Source organism: Vanessa tameamea, chromosome Z, assembly GCF_037043105.1.
Source record: "Vanessa tameamea isolate UH-Manoa-2023 chromosome Z, ilVanTame1 primary haplotype, whole genome shotgun sequence".
NCBI classification, from domain to species: Eukaryota; Metazoa; Arthropoda; class Insecta; order Lepidoptera; family Nymphalidae; genus Vanessa; species Vanessa tameamea.
The window spans coordinates 2,854,599-2,875,483 of record NC_087341.1 but is presented as its reverse complement, the minus strand read 5'-3'; the positions used below and the strand labels follow the sequence as shown (position 1 = coordinate 2,875,483).

At 32.2% G+C, this 20,885-nt stretch overlaps 1 protein-coding gene across 1 annotated transcript in view; it reads right to left on the bottom strand.

Moving 5' to 3' along the window:
• Positions 1-20,885, bottom strand: part of LOC113403864 (glutamate receptor 1-like) — a 229,725-nt gene that overhangs the window by 80,281 nt on the left and 128,559 nt on the right. The gene's annotated exons all lie outside the window — the stretch shown is intronic.

Genomic DNA, 20,885 nt, shown 5'->3' with positions numbered 1-20,885 from the left:
TGTATTTAAAATTGTAAAAACGGAAACAGATTAATATAATCGATCACAACCACTAGATCTATCTAAAAAAGCTATCTTTTAAGAGGAGCGTCTGTAACTTAAACCACCACGCTACTCCAGATATCCCACCATGCACAAAATGAATTATAAATACAAATTAAATAATGAATTACTTCATTTGTGGTCTTGTTATTTTCGATAAAAACTATGACAACTAAATAATGTGATATTTTGTTACGCATTGATTAAGCCTTTCATTGATGTATTTAATATTCTAATAAGACAGCAAATCTGTCTTTATGGAAGAATGAAAATCGGTTTTGGTATGAATTATTCTTCGACGATCATCGAATCAAATCAAATCAAAATATACTTCTATATAGTGAAGCTACCACCGGTTCGGAATGTAGATTCTACCGAGAAGAACCGGCAAGAAACTCAGTGGTTACTCTTTTTCAACATCTAAAAATACAGTCATGTTAGTTAAATACAATTATTTTTGTATGTAATATATCCTGCCTGGGAGTCAACAAACATTAACTCTACGCTTTTTTATCATCTAGACAATCTTGTATCCAATACTATGCCTTATTTAGCAATGTAATTTTTACAAATGATTTTATGAAAATGAATTTATGAAACGGCAAAGTTAAAAATATCTGTCTGTCTAATCACAACTAATTTATATTTAATTTAATAATAAGTTGTGATTAGTAGTTAAGATAGATAGTAATCGCAAAGATTTCATTTTAAATTTACTTTTAAATAAAACCTAATTTACAATTATACATTATAGCTTTAAAAAATAAATAGAAGCGTTTAAAATGTATGAACATATCCTCTAAATTAAAGTTCGGAATGAGATTTTTCCGATGTGGCAATTTCAAATGCAATTACCCAGTGTCGAGTTTGTTATCATACTTCCGACTATTTCATAGTGATATAATTTCGCAGCCGAAGAACTTCAAATATGCATCTCTTTACGACTTATAACAGCGCCTTCGCATCTTCGACGACGCGAAGTTCAAAAAGTTATAATAACCTAATAACGAGTCACGGAGTCACACTTATTTTCGATATTTACAATGAACGAACGAGCGTATGAATGAATAATTTATTAACTTCCTATTTGGAAGTTATAGAAACGGATTCGATTTTCGGAACTCGAAAATAAAACAAAACTTCAGTTCACGTGAACTTTAATGTTCGATTGTACGCGTTTTAGAGGGTTATCTTTGTGTGTGTATCTTTTTATTTGTTGTTCGAAATATAAAAAAATACATATTTTTGTACATCAAGTAGTCGTGTATTTGAGCTTCTATGTTTATATCTACTAAAAATTCGCGAGTTCATCTAAAAGGCACACTATGTAGAAATATATTTTATTTACACAAGAACTATATACAAATAAAAATTTTATAATATTACATATTATAACGGTGGCAAGAATGCTATCAACATATCCCCGCTGAATTGCAACTTCGATCTTCTAGGCAAAAATGAACCAGCCACCACCGCTAAGACAAGGTTATACATTTAATAAAGGTTTTTGTACTATTATTCCAAGGTCCAGTGCTTCGATATATATTATTTAAAAATATCTTTGACTACTTTATTAAGATACGTAACAGATTCATACGAATGTTTTATAAAAAACAATACACTAGTAGGTCTTAGTGTGTTAACGACCTAAAGTGTATGTTAAGTTGCTAGTGCCTGTAATTAGGCGTAAGAAGACTTCAAAGTATATGTTCGTTGCTTTGTTATTATCGTCTCATATATAAATTTTCATATCTAAATTCGATTATGTTCATGGAAAACCAATTCAAGTATGATGTTGCTGGCAGATTACTTGAGCAATACTTACTCAATCTCATTATTTCACAAGAGCAAGTATAGTCTTCCTGTTGTAAGTTTTGAACTATGCTTTCAATTTTGACTACTTATTGTATGCAATGGAAAAGTTTATGGTACATTAAGATATAAAATACATTAACTACAATTTTAAAAAAATAATTGTAAATAGCTTTATTTATTAGGTATTTTTACTTGCATGATATATGCCAGTTTCGCCATTTTCCTGGGAGACTGGCCAACTGACATATACTAATCCATTATTCTTATAATATACTACCAGGTTATATAATAAAGATCGGGTTTTACATACTAAGATATGGATTGTTCATAATCTCAATATGAATTGGCTCGACTCGGAGTTCAAACTAAGAACCTCGGGTTCTGTAACCTTATAATCTGGCAACAAGACTAATGAGTAAGTTATTGTAATTAATAAGTTATTGGTCAAGTCCATCAAAAAATGTATTGTATTCAGTCAGAAATATAATTGTAAACTGTTGACTATATAATAATTTAATTTGAGAAAAATAGTACTTTAATATAAAATTTTTTGATATAAATAAAGTATATTTCGATTTTAATTTATATATTCATCAAACACTGCAAGGGTATAACGGGCTCAGTTTTCGGCGCTAATTTATTTAACACTAGCACCATCTGTTCCTCATCACGAGTGTCTAAATGACAGTTTGAAGTTGTCAAATTATTGCGTACTTTGCCAAGATTGGGATTGTGCCGGGTAAAGTTTGCGGCGCAAATTAGTATTTGTCATTCGCTCTCGGGCATGCACGCCAACAAGTTTGGGAAACAGCGACTATCGAGGGTGACGTGGCGAAACCGAAGGGTAACTTTTTGTTGTCGACTGTACACATGATATTAGTGCAAGGGATAATCACTCATCAAGTACAGCGAAGTTCATTCTCACTTTGTAGTGGTTTCCATGTTAACAAAAATTTGTTGGTTAGGTTTAATATTATTTGCCATCGCTGCTTGTTACGTGACAAACGTGCTCGTGTGCTAATTACCTTGTTGGCTTCATGTGTCTCAGTAATATGATTGAATAGTTGTTCTAACGCAACAACTACGGCAATATCAGTAACTCATATTGGATAACTATATTAGTTTAGATTTGGAATATGTTTTATAATATAAGGTATTGATTAATTTAAATTAATTACTGTACTGTGCGATGTACATTCGTCCATAATATGTTATTATTATAATCAATGTCACAATTGCAACGCAATTTCCTGTAATGTAATTGTATTTTCCGTTGAGCTTAGTGCTTAGTACTTACACAATAGATCTTAATTATGTTTAGGTGATCAGTATTATTGCACAGATATTGGTTGGACGTTGTTGTTGACGTCGTTGTAATAATAATATGGACTCTACATTACGGATAACATTCTTATTAAATAATAAGGTTTCGGTAAGATCGCCGTTCGTGGTAGACTTGTTGAAGATTTTTAGACACATTAATAGTTTCGTTTTACGTACTCGTAATCTTATATTTATAAAAAACAATATAATATATTGTTCTTAAGCATTTGTTGTTTGTTATGCCGAGATGACTCCTGACCTAGGTGTGTAGAACGTGAGCATCTTAAGCGATTGCGAGTTCAAACCCAGGCAAGTACTACTGAATTTCCACGTGCTTAATTTGTATTTGTATTGATATATTGTATTGATCGTGTTCAGCGGTGAAGGCAAACATTGTAAGGAAACCTGCATGCGTTTAATTGCAAAGAAAATCTGCAACATGCGTTATCCTAATATAACCAAATAATTGCCGAAGTTTAGTGACTCCCATATAGATGAGGAGTGGTACATTTATAGGCTGTCATAGTACGTTATGCACTTGCACATTTCAATCAATCCGCATTGAGCCGCGAAGTGGAATAAGGTTTATAATTTTTAGAGGAGCAAGCTCCAGCTTTAGGATGTTGATTTAAAGTGATAAATATAAATATACACTAGTATCGACGAGTTGTCTCCAGCAGCTTCACGCACGTTATGGGGGTCCATAACCTTCGTTGGAGTTCAAGCTTGCTTCATAGCAACTTCATCGAATTCGGTTCAGTTTTTTGGCCGAGAAAGAACAAAAGACAGACAGACATAGTGACTTTCGCATTTACAACATTAGTATAAATTTTGGGTATGTTCGCTCTCAATGCGTTCCTAAAGGCATCTATAGTGAGTAATTTGTTAAGACGCCAGATTTTCTCATAATGGCTATAGTATATGTATTTAATTTCATGAAAACTCACAAGCCGTGAACATGAAATGCGAAAATGGTACAGAATTGACCACAGCCCGTGGTACAAAGATTAAATTGAATCGGGCAACTTGCCAAATACACCGGAGGGCCATTATAAAATATTATATGCTGATTTTACGTCTTAAATAAGACATTCACGTTACAGCTAGACGCTTGCAGAAACTTGTTTCGGTGCAAAACATAATAAAATAAACGAATTTCAATAAATGTAAGTCTTAATTATTTTTTTCATTTCGGTAGTAAGTAATTGGTTTGAATGTTGCTGGGAAAAGTCTTAAATGTCATAATTTTTAAATTTGTTATAGTTTGACTATTTAGATCTTATTAAATTAACCATATGATTGAACTAAACATAATAATATTTAAATGTACAAGCATACGTGAATCTAAATCGAAAGTATTGGGGGGTCCTGAGGTCCTCAAGTCCTGAAATTTCTTCAGGACTCAATTGCAGCCCAGACTCGTGGAATAGGAAGTGTGAACCGTGCCTTGGAAAGTACAAAAACCGTTGGTCCTGCTCCCGATCACTCTGCAATTTGGTTGGATTGCTGTCCTACCAAATTATGAAAGTGAGGGTAAATTGTCTTACCTGAATTTACGCACACACTTGTATACATCCGGCTTACGGGTCCATTTTGTGAAATTAATCGTTCGAAAAATGTTTTTTTCAATAAAGTAGTTGTAAGAAAGAAGCCGTTGGATTCTTTTGTATGTGGATATGTAAACTATCATGTCTACTCAGATAAACTAGAAACAATTGAGCGCTTAAAAGCCAACATCGGACGCGTTGTTGCCGAAATACAGCCAGATTTACTGCGAAGAGTGTGTGAAAATAGGACCCCCGGATTAATTCCGGTCAATGACCGAAATTATATTCAAACACAAACACTATTAAATACAATTCGGCCAAATAAAGCCAAGTTTATGAGATTAGAAGCAGTTTTCTGTGTTTTATTTCAATTTAACCTAATTTAAAAACAAAATATAATCTATTCAAGTAAAGCTTGTTACAAGCATTTTTGAATCGTCATTTTACAGAACTATATCAGAAGTAGAGCTACCACCGATTAGGAATGTAGATTCTACAAAAAAGAAATGACAAGAAACTCAGTAGTTATTATTTTCTAACATTTAAAATACAAAGTTATGATACTTCAATACAATTACATATAATAAATCCTGCTCGAGAGCCATTAAGTATTAGTTCCATGTTTTTTTATCTGTGTAATCTTGTGTTGAATAATATGCCTTATTTAGTAATGTTTTTTTAAGAAACCGATTTGAATTTATGAATCGGCCAAGTAAAGGTCAGAAATTGTGTCTTGTAAAATAATCACGAGGTTCATTAAAGACGTCGAATTTGTTATTTGTATTGGTGACAGGGCTGGTTCATTTTTTTCCCAGAGGATCGGAATTATGATTCTATGGGGAAATGCTGATAGCTTTCTTCCATCATTCCACGCCGTCATGATTTATACAGTAAATATTTTAAATTTTTATTTGTATATAGTTACCTTCTCCTCAAAGGCAGAGGAGGCCTTTAGCCCAGTAGTGGGAAATTTACAGGCTGCTAATGCTAATGCTAGTTACGGTCATAATGTTAGTCTTAAGCAAATTTGTATTGGCTAATTTCAAATAAGTTGGATGATATTTAGATATCGAAATAATCGTAAGGTGAAATTTCTGTTCAAAAAGGTTCAATTCAAATGTAGTACAACGAAAATTTACAATTTAACTGATCCCTAGTGGAGAAACTTCAAATAGGCTCGGAGGTCACAACTAATGAGATGAAAGGCCTTTTATAATCGCTACACTGGAGTGGATTGTGTTGACAGGATAACGCGTTTATCGAAAAAGCAGTACGAATTTAGTATTTAGTAAGCCTATACATAAACATTCGTTTCTACTTTTAAGCCTCTTTGAGAAGGTACCAACCATTTATGAGTTGTTTCAAGTATCGCATATCATTGCTATTTAGCTGTATAATATCACTAAAATATATCCAATAAATAATTTGTAATGATTGAGGTACTGAAGTAATGTAATTTTAAATACAATACCAATAGGAATTTTAGTTTTAGCGCTGATTGAATGCTATTTGACTTATATTATGTACTATCTATATTTTATATTACTAATTTATAATTACATAGAGCCGAGATGGCCCAGTGGTTAGAACGCGTGCATCTTAACCGATGATTTCGGGTTCAAACCCAGGCAGGCACCACTGAATTTTCATGTGCTTAATTTGTATTTATAATTCATCTCGTGCTCGGCGGTGAAGGAAAACATCGTGAGGAAACCTGCATGTGTCTAATTTCAACGAAATTCTGCCACATGTGTATCCCACCAACTCGCATTGGAGCAGCGCGGTGGAATATGCTCCATACCTTCTCCTCAAAGGGAGAGGAGGCCTTAGCCCAGCAGTGGGAAATTTACAGGCTGTTTATGTTATTTATATGTTATGTAATTTATAATTTACTCATACATGATTTATATAAATACGGAATTAAAGAGTGACATGTTCTAATTATCTATTAAGTATATAGTATTGGTTACATCATTAATTAGATTCTAATTTAACAAAATAAGACTCCGATTTCGAGTAATGTACCTACATGGAATAAACGAAACATTATCCGCGTAATTAACTAATTGTTATAATTAATATCAAATTTAATTACAGACCAACATAATGCAGCTCAATAATAACAACGTACCGAATCGAAGCCGAATTAAATTTCAATGAGGAGTTTTTAACGGTCAAATTTTAGCATGTCTGAAAGTCTGAAGTTATGCGCGAGCAACTTCGGAGTATCTTCATCTACATTTGTTTTATTATGTTTTTTTTTATCAGAGTATGTCTTTGAATTCTAAAAAGTAGTAAGTATTTAAACAAATTCCGAGAATTTAGTTATTATTATAACATAATAAATGTTTCGATGTTGGATTATTTATTACTGATTAATTGTACAGAGCTTGCATTTGTGTTCTTTTTGCAATAAGATCGCTGGTATTTGAGATTGCGAGTAATCCAGTCAGGATTAAGGATTTTTATTACGATTCGGACGCAATCAGCTATAACTCATATTAATACAAATAAAGTAAGATAGAAGACCAGCCTGTCAGTGTCAAAGGACGGGGAGGACCCTCCTGTTAAGGTAAATATATTTTTGGAGCTTATTCCGCTAACCTGCTCCAATGGTGTGTAAAAAACACAAGTGACTCGTATCTATCATTAACGCGGAGTATGAGTTTTATTATAAAAAACAGATCACGTACATAAAAAATAATAATTAGAACCCGCAATCTTCGGTAAAGACACACGTGTTTCCAACCATTGGACCGTTACGGTTGTTGCTATTGTTTGTATTTTAGTAATATCAATTATTTTGATGAATAATATAATCCTTGTTGCAACGTGTAACGAAACAAAGGTGCGTTCTAATGCGAAACCGCAAACACTGATGAAACAGATATTTGCAATTCGGTTAGCATTGTGCATTAGGGTTTCGTGGGTCGATTTCAGCCGTAGGCTACTCACGTGTATTGTTAAATTTGTACGAAACGTTAGTTTAATCAACTGTATAGATATAAAGGTAACGTCGAGCTCAAAAATATCGCAGTGCTTTCTAGCACTTAATCGAGTTTCCTATAAAATTCTATACATTAGCCATCAGCTATTTAATTATTTTTAATAAAATATAATATGATTTACTTTATTCTAAGAAATTGGACATCAAAATATAGAGCAGAGCATAGGAGCAGAAAATTGTTTAATGTATCTTATTCCGGTTGTTTAAGGTTTGTTTTATTAGATATTTTATACGTTTTTTTGCGGATATAAATTAATGATAATTCAATAATTTAATTAGGTAGTTCATCTTAGCCTGCTTGGTTTTATAACAGATACAAGCTTGCAATGTAAATAGTTGCTAAGATTTTTCGACAAGTTGTTAAGATTTATCGTTTCCTAAAATTTCTTATAATTTATTATTTTCTAGTTATACCAACAGACGTTGTCTTATTTAGTATATATTGTTAAACTCACTGATAATTATTTGACTAACAGAAGAAGAAGAATTCGTTTAAAGTACAATATGAACCATATGAACTTGAAAGAAATGAAATCGGTAGAGTTATTCTCAAGTTATGGCGTGACCAAGGTTTCATTATAGGCTACATTAATTTTTTTTTTATGTTATAGCATCATATGTGCAAACAATCAGGAGGCTCACCCGATGGAAAGTGATTACCACCGCCCATGGACATCTGTAATACCGGGGGGCTTGCAAGTGCGTTGCCGGCCTGTAAGGAATGAGTACGCTCTTTTCTTGAAGGTTCCCAAATCGTATCGGTTCGGAAAAACTGCCAAGAAAATGTCTTAAAAATCGCGCTGTTGTGGATTTTCAGACAACTAAGTGGTGTGGGTGATATTCGGAATTTTGACGAGATGTCCTTAGGTGAAATTCAGCAGCCGGGATTAATCCAAACAATTCCTCGGAACATTTCCCGTGAAAAATGGCTGTGGCGGCTTGAGAACATTCCGATGAATGTTCTCAAAACGAGGAGACACGACAAATTGTGCTTTGTTTGCAATTGACGCACAAACCTGCCTCTTTTTGGGGTTGAAATCGTCTAGGTTTAGCCAGCCCCAGTCCGAGACTTTGTTTAACGAAGACTCGATTTCAGATACAAGGTTGTTCCGGTTTCCGGAGACCTATTCTCAAGAAATATATATTATAATGATCTAGTCTACATATATACAACTATCTAGTTAATAATTATATCTAGTGTCACTAGTCATTTATAAACCATAGAATAAAAATTTAAAACCCAAAGCTGTAACGGCCCTTTCATTTTAAAAATCTACCAACTTTTGTACACTCTTTCAATTGCCAAATGTTTGCCAGTAGAAATAATAATACATTTATTTATAATAAATAATTCCAGTGTTGATTTAACGCGGAAAAGATAATGCGGTACTTTTAATCGATTCCACTCGACCTTGAAGTTGAAAAATACAAGAGCTTCATTAGGGTATCATCACTCGGTATATCCGCGTTATTATTGCTCGGTTATACAATGTGACCTTGTTTGATATGCAATTGAAATTATTATCCTTTAACTGAGGTGACTCAATGGTAATGAACCATAGGTAAGCAAGACTAAATTTCCATGTATTTATAATTCATCTCGTTTTAGGTGTTGAGGAAATCTGCACGTAAGGGTAGGAAACCCAACTAACCAACCCACGTTGGAGCAGCGTGGTGGTATAAGCTGCAGACCTACTCCTGAATAGGAGTCCAGTAGTAAGCCATTTAAAAAAAAAAAAAATTTACATGGTCCTTTAATGTTCTGTTTAAGAATCACTTATTAAAATTATAATAATTGTTTCGCAAAACAAAACAAAATAATACATAATTGTTAATCTGATACATAATTTAATTTAGCTCTGTTAATTTTGATTTTATTAATTAATTTTAGTATATTTAATCGACAATTTTTAAATGTTTGTTACATTTAAACCCTGCTTTCTTAACTCATATATTTTTATTTCATTAAAAATCTATTGAATAAACGCGAAGTTTCACGGGCCATGGGAGGCGGACCCACTAGTACATGTTAAGGTTCTATTGGATTAATTTACTCAACAGGATTGATAGCTCAAAGATCATAATGATATCAAGCTTATCAATGATACAAACGATGTAACATGATCTCCTATATCAAGATATATACAATATAGAACTATATCAAAATAAGACATTATTTTACCTTTTATTTATAAAATTGTAATATTCTTCAAGCAGGCTCATAAAAACACCTTTGAATGTTACAGTGTTGAATTAAATGGTTTGGAAAGAAGATTCTACCGAAAAGAATCGGCAAGAAACTCAGTAGTTAGTCTTTAGGTTTGAATATTACTCTGTTTCCACTTCTCTTGGGAGATACAAATGACGAAATGCCTCATGTTGATAGCCATCATCACCAAACACGAAATTAATCAATATAAATTCAAATGAAGTCAAGAAAACTCAGCGGTACCTGTCCAAATTTTCCTTTGTATAATCTTGGTTTCGTTCTGGGTATGGACGATCTTATATTTCTTACATGGTAACCATTTACAATATGCACTTTGCTTAAGATTCACGTGTCCTCTCCATGAAGCCATTTGGTTTCTTAACAATGTAATTTATATTATCTAAAGATAATTAAAAGTCAAATCGGCTGCGATGTAAACAGTTATAAATAAAATTAGCTACATTCAGTAGAATAACATAAAAATTTGAGAAAATAAATCCCTTTGGCTTTGTGATTTAAAATCGGTTCGAAGGCGGAATTTTTCACGGGTCACATTTGAAATTGTGATTCGAAGATAAAAGAGAACATCGGATCTGAATTCCCTGATCTAAACACGTCTCGGGCTAATGACGGCTTCGCGAATTTTTACGTCGCTTCCCGTTCATTGGGGACCGTTGTTTGTTTACAGATCCATTGATTTTCGCACTTAAGAAGTCCGTAAAAAAGTTAGTTTCCTAACGGTGTCTAGAGTATTGGAGAATGTTTTAAATTTTGCCGAGAGACCATATTGTTTGAACATTATCTGAGTTTATTTTCATTACTTTCACAGGACTAACTGGACCGTCAGTCTAATGCCTAGCTTATATTCCGATCTCCTATGTGTAAATCCTGGTTTGTGTTTTAAAAAATATATTGCGTTTTTCTGATGAAAAATTGTCAGTGACAGCCTGGATTTCGAAATTTGGTTCTACTTACACTTCTATGCTTCAAAAAACTCGGAGCCGGTATTGATGGATTTTCTGTTCCATTTGATTATGGAAGTAAGTGAATATGATTCTTCGTATTCACTTACTAGCCTACCCTATATCCATAGGGAGTGGGAATTTTATTTGATTTAATCTGGCGTACACGTACAAATTAAAAATAAAATATTTGTTATATATGCCTTATATTTTTTAAAAGACATAATTTAGTTGAAGTAAGAATAATAACATCAGAAATTTATTTTTTGAAATCATAAAACATATTCTTGGAGTACCCCAATTTTTCAGTTGTTAAAACGCACTGGACTCATACGTCACACAATCAAACCCAGTCAAGAGTCATGGTGTTCAATTGCTTAACTCGTGCTGAAACTTCGTATAATGTTCGGGCGTCGAGGAATATCGTAAACTCGGAAACACCGAAATTGATGAATATCAGAATAGAAGATACATTGAGCAATGTTGAGGATTAAACCTCAGGTTTGGGATTTGGGTAAGGCGCTTGTTTGGTTTTTGCTTATAATGAACAGACTGAGGAAAATTGGACGTCTGATAGTAAGCGATCACTTTTGCCAATTCAAGAAGTAATACTTCTTGTTATATAAATAAGAGTAGTAGTAGTACTTGTAAGACGACAAGAGTACTTTTGAATTTCGATACCGTATGATTTCCTAAGATTACTTATATAACATATCTTCAGTCTTTTTTTACTATTCCTGTTCAACTTTACTATATTATTCATAGGTAAAACTATTGCTAGGCACTTGCCCCCCAAGCATAATGATATTGGCGTTAGTTTGTTGACACTGCTCAGTTAATAGATACGATGTAAACAGCTTTAGAACGAAAACGGAGTAACTACCCGCATTCGTAATGAACCGACTGTTTTCGTAAAATTTCAAATTCTCAAGGTCGTTAAAACTCAAATGATCTCATATTATCATTTACAATAATGTATTGCTGAAATGTAAAGTTCAATTAAATTTTAATAATAATAAACGAACTTTATTTATTTAAGGGAGAGCATTTTCAAGTAAATCAATGTTTTTCATTCAAATATTCTTAATTTAAAATTGAAAGTGCGAATGGATTGGTCATATTGAGACACTGAACTGTTTTGGTAATAGCAGTTAAGACTAGATTGTGATGTCTCAGTGAGAAATTATAGTTTGTGGTCAAGCCGATTAGAAGTTAATGCATTTCATTGTAGCCAAATTCTCACTAGCGCAGCTCATAGTGAGGAAGTTTTTTTCGTTACCTGTGTGAAAGCAAGCGATAAAGTTGGTTCTACATCTTCGAGTCCGATGGCCGTACGATCGGACTAAGAGAATGTGACTGTAAAGGAAAAGAGAAATACGCTTGTGCTTACAAAAGCAATACTTCGCTTTGAAATTAACCGCCTTGTCCAACATTGGTTAGGAGAGACTCATATTCATAGCTTCCTCAAACATTAATAATTATATTTAAAAAAATACTAAAATTTTAATGTCTTCATACTTTAGATTAAAAAAATAAGTTATGTAAAATAAATGTTTATGTAGTATGTATAATATAAATAAATAAAATATCCGAATAAAATATGATATATAGTTTTTATATCAATTAAGCGGTACGTAGTTAGCATTTAACTTCGCTCCTTCTCGACTAGTCATCATTTTGAATTCACGGCTAAGACGATAAAATTCAAAACACCGGTTACCACACTCCGTGAACACGAGACTTATTAATGTAACGAGATGGAAATTAATTTACACCTCCTAATTCGCCTCGCCAAGTTACTTATTTATAAGATGTACATTAAAAACGAGAGATTTAAATTAATTTCATTCGACTTTATTATATCTTAAATTTATCAGAAGAATTAAATAAAAATTTGAATATAATTCATAATTTAAATATAGAATGGATTCTACTGCATCTGAAATATGACACTTAGGATTAGTAATTCCCCGCTTTCTCATTAAGGCATCGAACGTACCGAGAGAGACCAAGCGAAGCGTAAACAACCGCGACGCACTATACTATGTTACGACTGTAATTGTGCGAGTAAGTGAGATATTTGCAACAAAAATATGTCGTTGATCTCTGATGTGAAGATAGCTTTACAAAAACATATTTACATTAATTCAGGTGTATGATGCAACAGAATTTAATAGCAAACAAAACTACCAGATTCATGCATATCATTTAAAATGTTTATACACGAATTATTGGCTCGTATACAACCAGACCTCTGTAATCGCCAAATCCTTTGAGGTCCGAATAATGAAATAACAGGTATTCTTGAAGTAAGTATTAATCTGGGAACCATTATGTTGTCGAATGAAATGGAATTCTCTAAAGGCGACACCCGGAAATTTTGTACAAAACCACGGAAATAGTTAGGATCGTTTTAGATCACTTTGAATACGTCTGATGTTGAAGTTTAACACGTCTTTATATTTCTATCAGAGATAATTTTTAGTTGAATAAGGTAATTCAATATTCTACCCAAATTGAGGAAACTTGAATGTATAATTGGGTTGCGTCTACTTGCGTTTGGACGCTAACCAACGCTATTTCGTTGTCACGTTACTGCTACTTTTTACCGTCATTTTTCACGTATTTTTTAGTTCATCGAGTCATATAGATTTATATTATGTTAATTTAAGATAATAATATTCTATTGCATATATCTAAAAAAAACTCCCAACAGAATAATTAAATTTAGTCTATTAAGTTCTTCAATTAATAAAAATACCTTTTATACATTTTTTTTTTCAAATATTGAAATTGTATTTTTTATGCTCTCCGTCCTTTTTCAAGCCGTTTAACGTTTATATATAATGAAATGTACTGGCCTGTAACTGTACACTACGGGGTAAAAGATTTGGTGCCGATTCCACCGCGTTTCAAATGCGGTTCAGTTTTGAAGTTTTGCCATATACGTATCCAACGTATATGGCAAAACTTCAACCGACATATTCACATCGAAACCTGCATCATCGTGATGTTCGATTTTTTTAATTATGAGCACAAATTAAGATTTACTTTTATACAAAGTTTTGAATCCGCAATCTTCGGTTAACATTCACTTCTTCTAGCCACTGGGCCAGCTCGGCTTTTCTTGTATTTTCGTAAAAGTTATTTAAAATAATTGTATAAAATTAATAATGTCATTATAAAAATTAAATAGGAAAAGTTTTTAGCGCAAAACTAGAAAGAGAATATCAGTAAAGATACGCTAGCGAAAAAAACATGGCTTTTAAAGTGTCCGACTAAATTTTTTCGTGATTTTTTTTTTTAGTTATCTGACAGTTCCATCCTCGGGACGTTAATAAACATACCTTTAAACAAACAACTGTTACCTTTAGGTTTTTATGAAAATTAGTTTTCGAACTAACGTTCTTTTAATATCACCACGTACCTAAAATATACGTGAAAAACATAGGGAAATTGAGACTTCGAAACTGTACGAAGTGGCTGCTGCACAGTGGGCACTGTTACGCTGGTACGACTTTTGTTTCGTTTTCTTGTTTCATTGCACGTATCCACCATTTATATGACGGACTGTTCTACAATGTAGAAGTTCCAACAAAAATCGACATTTATTACAATATTCTGAACTAAAATTAAACGATACAATCATTGCGTTCATTAAAATTCTTTATTATAAATTATTTATTAAATTCACACATATTCGGTTATATGTCAAAAGAAAACTATTTATTTTATTTACGTTAAAGTTTCTTGAAGATTTAAAGGCGGTTTTTTACTAAGATTAAGATATATAATATACGTTATCTTTATTACCTCGGATCTAATAACATTTTTTATGGCCACCCAAAAAAGTACAAAGCCATTACTTGATTGACGTTTTTTTAAAATGCTCTATTGGCAAAGGGGCTCATGACAATGAATCAGAATTTATTGCAAATAATAATAATTTCGGCCACAATCATATTAGACAAGCCTCAAAACCGGGCTATTTTAAAAATTGAACTTAATGATTATAAAGTAAAAAAAGTATCGGAAATTTCCTTAATGTACCACTGCTGAGCTTACTCTTCTTCTTTTAAGAAGAAATTGGATATAGTTGTGATAGCTTCTCATCCGACATACATATATACTTTCCTCGTAATGTTTTCCCTTATCGAGCGTGTGATGAATTACAAAGAATTTAAAACCATGAAAATTTGGAGGTCCTAACCGATTTGGTGAACGGTGTATATAAATATCACAACAGAGAATAACCATAATACAGCCATATTTACTAAATTAATTTTTCTATGTTATATATTCTGAACAGATTTCTCTCTTATCTATCATTTTGTGTTTGTCTGTTTATTAAACTAAATTCCGAACCCGATGAATAATATATTAAAAAGCTGTCATGCATGCATTTGATTTAGGAATGTTATTATATTAGGTTGATATTATCCGAAAGTGTATAGAATCAACCGCGCTGTTAACATTAATTATTTTCAACGGATTTCTAATATATTTTGATATTTTGTTCAATAAATAATGATTTAAGATAATAAATCGTATGTAATTCCTATTAATCCACATTGAACCGTAATCTCTATTAGAAAGACATTACTTGAGGTTAATGGGAATCCCCCAAATCCGTTACGATTGACTAGCAGATTTGAAAGGGAAATAACCAAATGAATTAACGGTGGCCGAACGTGATGAGATCTCGGCTTCGATTTCCTTAAGCATTAACAGCTATTGTATGTAATTGCGACTGTTTTAATTTACGAATTTTATTAATTTGAGTGACTACTTCTAGTAAAATTATTGACTAATATTAGATATAATTTAATCACATTCAAATGAAATATATTATATAAAAATGTTAAGCCTTGGGAGTTTCATAGATATTCATTAGGATTACCCTAACAAATTGACCGTCGATTTTCAACGAAACGTGGAAAAATATCGTTGATCGTCTAATGGTTCCAGAAAATAGACGTCGCGGTAGAAGGCTACATTTGTCGAGACGTAAAAGGTGCGGCGTCAGGCAAGCACACGGGCGGGGTGGAGAATTTGTTCAGCGTTCAAAAGTGTTTTGATCAGCCCATCGTGACTTGCCGAAATAAAAAACGAGCGACGGTCTTGCATTCAAATTAGGATGCCACGGAGTCTCGACTTAATTCGACTGGAACATTATAGACGAAACAAACATTTTCTAGAAAGAATGTCGTTGCGAATTTTCTTTATAAGAAATAAAGTTTATACTGGAACATTTTTGTTATTTCCGATTCAACTTAAAGTGTAAACGTTAGGAAGATATTGAAATCAATAAAGAATTTACATTAATAAACGACACCGCAAAAAACTAAATAAGTAAGCAAAAATATATAATTTGTTACTTGAAAAGAAATTTCAAGTAACAAATCGCGATGAACGTAAGCTATTAAAGAATTTCAATGTTTTTTAATCTCAATTTATACTATCATTATCCTAATTTCAACAGAATGGTCTTAAAGCAATTCACCTACTTTTGAAATGGAACGTCTAAAAATAATACGATAATAAATGAAAATTAAATTTTGTTACGAATATTTCGAAACCCGTTACCAGATATGCTTACAAAGACTTGAGAATAATTGGAATGTCTTTACAAAACGGCCTATCTCCCAGACTTTATTATTAGTATCGATTCGTGTGATCTGTTAAGGATATTGGATTGAAATGGACAATGGTGGAAGCCTGTGGCATACTTAGATAGCAATCAAAGTCATGGATCCCCAGGGTTTTCAGTTTATAGCGTACAATCACATTTACTTACAGTCATCCCCATTACTATTTAGGATAAATTGGTTCTGAATCCAACCCTTATCAACAAGGTTTTTAAAAGGTTGTCCTGTAAATCGGTAGGCTTAGGACTAATACAATTTTGCCTTAGAAGTTTAAGTTTCTTGTATAATTAAAATAATATTACACACTAATTTATATTTACCGCTTCAATTAAACGATGACAGAATAAGATGATGATGAAACGAGGTTTATCTGATACATAGATTATTTCTTCCTAAAGTTTTCGAATTCAAAATATGTTTTTCAAAATATTTATGAAGACTTAATTTGCATTTCATTTTTATCTGTTTGCTTATGGTTGCACGATGTTAAGTGTAAGCAAGTGCGAAACGACTCTCTTTTCCGAGTAAATTATACTCCTCAAAAAGTCAAATGAAAATAAAGACATTATATACGGTTTAAAATGCTTCTTAAGATAAATCCATTGATACCCATAAAATACGATGACAGAGTGAAGCGGTGCCAGGAACGTAAAAAAAATGAAAGCATCTGAGCGGATCAACGACGACACTTTGTCATACATCTAAATTTCTCCAACAATACTTGGCAATACCTGTATTGATTTAACGTTCACTACAAACATCGATGTATCATGTTTCGATGTATCTCCCTTTGTTTCCTAGTTTTATTAATTAAACTGAAATTATTTTATTTATTTGATTTGTTTCCGAATCCGACACGATGAAATATTAACACCATAAATAAAATATTGAAGTCTGGAAAAAATATATATCTTAAATAAAATGGACTTTTCTTTTTGTTCACAATAGAAGCCTATTTTCGTTCGCCCACAATCATACCTGATGGTAAATACTAAGTGGTCTAAGATGGAACGTATTTGCAGAGAAAATGCTTATTTACTCTTGCCTTGAAATTATTCGGATTGTAATGGTAAGGAAACACAGACGCTGGTAGGACATTCCACATTTTCACGGTGCGCATAAGAAATCAAGAAGCAAAACGATTCGTGCGAATGTGAGGAATACCGATAAAGTGGAAGTATAGAATCTTTGGAAAGCGTTCGGTTGATGGAGGGGTGAAGATATTAAGTCGTGTACACACTTTCCGAAAATTAACCCGTAGAAGACTGATAGGCAGGCTACTTCGGGTCTTTGTTCCAAACTGTGGTATTTTGATTGAATTGAGTCAATGTAAAAGGACTCCATTAAATGATAGTGAAAAGGGCTTGCGATTGGCTAAAATATATGTTGGCGTTGCTATCTTGAAACTTAGCTTTTAAGATTAATTTTGACACACAAATTATAATACGCTCAAAGAAAATATCATAATGTCATGTTATGTACACGTAATTCACGCAAAACACAGTATCATGTTCATAACACAGCTTGATTTTTTGGTTATTTTATCTACTCGTATATATTATCTATCATATGTTGAACATACGCTCAACATATGAGTAGATACTACAAATAATAGAATTTTTCAATTATTATTGTGTTATTATATTTCATAAAATTTCATGATTTTGTAGAAGCTTTTATGTTATTTAATCTCTTATATTGTAGGTTTGCCTTTTCCTTATAAATTAAATAATAATTTGAGTATCTGTAAATGTACTTGTTTTGAAGCCATTCTTCTCAAATGTGAATGAAGTTCATTGCAAATATAACGACTGTTGTTCGACTTCAAATGAGAAGTTTACATTACGGGCAGACAGAATCGCGCCCAGATTTCCTTTGTAATGGCCTTGATATTCGTTTTTGCGTCAACTGTACCATTTTTGCAATTTGCTGCTGTGAAAATAGAGGTGTAGTTATAACGCGAGATGCTATTGATTAAAATGTACATATACGTAGGTACATAAATTGTGTCATGACCATATATATGGCATCCAAGAATATTTATTACACATTATGAATTACAAGCAATTTGCCAAAGACACCAGTTGAATAATAGCTATTGGTATGCTGCCTTTGACACCGTTATTGTGAAATTCTTTACGTTGCACGGTCCCCAACTATGTGATTACTTGTTAGTGCGATTATATTAACATTAGATATTAGAAACATTCTTGGTTAACAAGCATTCCGATTAGGGGATCGACGATATAATCTTATTAATAAATTATCTCTTACACGTCTCATTATTTCCTACGTTATATGACGCAAGCCGCCTTCTGAAATATAATTGGAACTGGTGTCAGCTATAGTTCTTGTATTCAGAAAACATGTGAATACAGTGAGTTAAAAAAGTTATATATTGATTAAAGAATTTGTTAAAACACAGCACAAGTATTTTTTTAGATAGCAAAAGTATCCTAAGTCAAGTGATAGAAATCGCTTCGAAAAAAATTTCAAACGCATAAGGTGCCCACCAAGATATGCTATTGGGGTAGGGAGATTTATATATAAGCGTTGCATCTCTTTACTTAAAATTATAGCTAGTCAAAAATGTTAAAAATAAATTAAACTGGTACGACTCTTATACAGTATGATGCAAATAAATCTAGAAAAAAAAGGTAATTCTATCAAAGAAATAGCTGATGCACGAGTTCCAACTAGTCAAGCCATTTCTGATTCAAATTGTTATTTTATACCATAATAAGATCTTCAATATCTATCACTGTCTTCTAGAACATTTTATTCGATACATTTTTTTATATTGATATAAGAAGTACGCCTACCAATACTATTAAAAAAATAAAAGGCAAAGTGGCCACTTGATTGCAAGTGGTCACCATCTTCCATACATCTGACAATAATTATTCAATAGTAAAATAACTCAAAAGTGAGTTTTGCGCTTTAGCGAAGTGAAAACATACAGATTCTTATAGAATCTGTATGTTTTCACTTCGTATCTCACTCGTGAAATGTTGACATAAACATTTTTAAGTCATACATAGTATTTCTTAATTATAGTCATATGTATTTATTAAAGTCACTGTCACATACCGACAATAAATTCTGACATTTCACGGACGTGTTTTGCGGTTTTTTTCAAATTTTTTGTTACAGAATACTTATCTCACTCGTGAATTCATGACAACCGACTTACGATGATATGCGGCTGTTATACGTGTATCCTTCAAAACTTATAATTTCATGCTCCAGTTCTGCGATGAGTTTCGGGTTTCTTTTCTTAGAATACGCAACAGTTTGTTTCATCATTATTTGTTATCTGAAGTCACGTGACTTGTCATCTGCATATATTATTATATTCTGTTTCATAATGAGAAAATGAATAAGCTATCAATGATTTTAATTAACATGAAGAATTTAAAGTTGATAGATTTATTTTTAAAAAAAATAAGAAGATAAATTTATCTATTCTTATTTATTGTATACAAAACTTTTAGTTTAACTTAAAATATTACCAAATTTTCTAAACTCCGAATGATTAATATGCAGTGGATATCGTTATTTAATCGTCTAGTTTTTTAATATCTATTACTACATGTTACCTAACTCTACAATTAGGGTCTCAAAAATGGATTCTTAAAATATTAGGTAAGTCAGTATCCTTTTGTATAGCATTTCAATTATATATTTATATTTTGTAATAGTTATTTCGAATACATGATAACATACATTGTAAACTATATATTAAATATTAAAAATCGTTGGGACAATAGGCAGGCCACTTCTCCGAATGAAGAAAACACTCGATAGAGATCACGTCTCGTAAAAACCAGCACAGAAGTTACCGCACCCAGAAGACTAATAAATATAAAGAACATAGCGGAAAACCGTTGGATTTGAAGAACAAAATTAGTTAGAGTGACGACAAGGGGGGGAGCCTATGTCCAGTAGACGGCAGAATGGATAAAAGAAGCGAATCGAAGCTAAAATATTATCGTAAAATAGGCGTTTTTAACCTCACTATAAATAATATTGTTATAACTTTAAATTAAATTGTGAATAAATATAAGTAACAATAGGTTACGTTAAATTTTTTGTATATAGTGTTGGGTATGTATATTATTTTAATTTTTTTTCTAGGGAATCAAATAGTATATTAAACCTTAATAACTAACTGTATATAAATGGAATATTCAACAATTAAGTTTCCACTTTCTCATATAACGGTGAAACACAGTATAGTTTGATTTTTAAAAGAAAAATAAATTATATATTAATATTGTTAATTTAGAATGTTATGAATTCATATTAAGTTCAGGGTGGCCTTTATAAAAT